Below are 2,435 nucleotides of genomic sequence, written 5' to 3' on the forward strand. Positions count from 1 at the left end.
TGTTAGATCTTATATTGTGAAATCATCTCTTACAAGTCCATCTTCTTTCCTTTCAACTAACATTCCTCTCGTTTATTTTCCACCATGAAAACCAGGTTCCTGAACAAAGCCTCCATACCAAGAGAAGCAGACAAGCTGCAAGAGGACGGTTCCACTGCTCACCCATGGAGGCTCTCCTCAATCCAGAGAATAGAGGAGTTAAAAGTGATCATAACAATTCTATCCATATACTCCTGCCTGATCATCGACTCAATCACAAGCAACCAACAATCCACGTTCACCATATTCCAAGCCCTCACAATGAACAGACAGCTGGGCTCAACAAGCTTCAAAGTACCTGTAGCTTCGATAGATGTATTCTCACTCATAGTAGTCCTTACATGGCTTCCACTCTATGACAGGATCTTCGTACAGCTTACAAGGCGGCTTACAAAACATGAGAGAGGAATAACACCTCTTCAGAGAATGGGCATCGGCTATGTTATATCTTCATTCTCCACATTGGTGGCAGGTTTTGTTGAAGTAAAGAGACGGAAAGTGGCAAAAAGCCACGGTCTCATGGACGACCGAAATGCCATTGTTCCAATTTCAGTGTTTTGGCTTCTCCCACAGTGTATAATACAGGACCTCGCCGCTTGTTTCTACGCAGTTGGCTCTTTGAATTTCTTCTATAATGAGTTTCCCACCAACTTACGTAGCGCTGCAATAGCTCTCACAAGTTGCATGTATGCTGTGGGGGATTACTTGAGCGCCCTCTTTGTCCAAGTCATTCACAGAACCACTGGTGGCCGTGGGAAGCCTGATTGGATTGATGATAATATTAACCATGGGCGGCTGGATCACTTCTACTGGCTTATGTCTCTCATGGAGGTTGTGAATGTGTTGTATTTCTTCTGTTCATCTCGGTATAATTATAGAGAGAATCCTGTTGCGGATGCTCAAGAGATGAAGTCGAAGGAGGAAATAAATGTATAACAGAGAACAGAATTTTCAAAATAAGTTTTCTTGTAATTTCTTTTGTTCATAGTTATGTAGATGTTCATAGTTATGTAGTGATCAATTGTTCAATTTATTGATCTATATTTTATGAGTAGTGATTCGCTAGAATTTATCTAATATCAGAATGAACAGAACATACAACATACAACATAGATAGACTATAAGGAAATAAATGTATAACACTAAAAGAAAATAAGTTTTATTGTAATTTCTTATGCTTACAGCTATGTATTGATAATTCTTCTATTGAATGATATAGCTGTTTTTCAATTGATAAATTGTGATATTGCTATTAAAATTTAATTGTGTAATTTTTCAGTTAATTTTATTGAGCATATTTCATGAGTAGGAATTCACAAGAATCCATCTGACATGAGAATGAATAGAACATACAAAAGAAATGGACTATAAGGAAATAAATGTATAATGCTAACAAAATTCTAAAAGAAAAAATAGTTTTTGTTGTAATCTCTTATGCCTGCACCTATGTATAAAAAAATTCTTTTATTAAATTATATAACTATTTTCAAAATGGTGAGTTGAGATATTGTTGTTACAGTTCAATTGTGTAATTTTTCAGTTGAGTTTATTTATTCATGTTTCATGACTAGTGGTTCACAAGAATTCATCTCTCATGAAAATGAATAAAACATGCAAAAGGAAATAAATATATAACAGTGTTGATAAATAGATTTGTCATTATAATTGTTTTTGGAAAACTGACTATGTTTGTCGTGTGAATAGTGACAAATGTTCCAACTCTTGGAGAGATTGCAAGTGATTACTATCAACTTGCAATCTTCCTCTATGTTTGAGAGGGGCAACTCCCTTGTATAATGTGGGTATTTGGGGGTTTTGTGTACTTTTCACCTGAAAGCACGAAGGGAGAGAAAACAAAACTAAAAGTAGATAGAAATGTGAATGCCAATAGTAGACATACAACACAATTCACAAAGAGTTTTAAGAATCCAAATGCGATAATGGTGAAAATAACAAATTGCTACATACGAAGCAATAAGCTATACAAGTAAATCTAAATCAAGATACCTTAGAGTGAATATATTTCTTTGCCACACAAATGTATAAGAACAATCACCAATTCAACATATGATGAATTAATGATCACAATCAAAAGAACATTTTGGACATACAAACAAAGCATCCTTCATTATCTTCTTGAGAATATACAACCTCAAAAACCCTTATACATCCTACGAAATTGAAATTTATTAAAATTTTCTTCTCAGATTTTCTCCAAGGTCTTCCCTCATTGCTAAAAAGTGTCCCCTCTATATAGACATCTCCTTGTATTTATAGGTTGTAGAAGGTAACTACCTAGAGGCAACCCTTAAGATTCGTAACTATCTAAAACATTAGGAACATAACGTTAACCAAGGGAAATTTATTATCCTGACTTATGAATTACAATAAGTGAC

At 34.7% G+C, this 2,435-nt stretch overlaps 1 pseudogene; it reads left to right on the forward strand.

Annotated features, from left to right (window-relative positions):
- The first annotated feature begins 300 nt into the window (after positions 1-300).
- Positions 301-975, forward strand: LOC149541969 (protein NRT1/ PTR FAMILY 3.1 pseudogene; annotated as a pseudogene).
- Positions 976-2,435: the final 1,460 nt, after the last annotated feature.

This window comes from Cupressus sempervirens, chromosome 8, assembly GCF_028749045.1.
Source record: "Cupressus sempervirens isolate cs-2001-9-10 chromosome 8, ASM2874904v1, whole genome shotgun sequence".
NCBI lineage: Eukaryota > Viridiplantae > Streptophyta > Pinopsida > Cupressales > Cupressaceae > Cupressus > Cupressus sempervirens.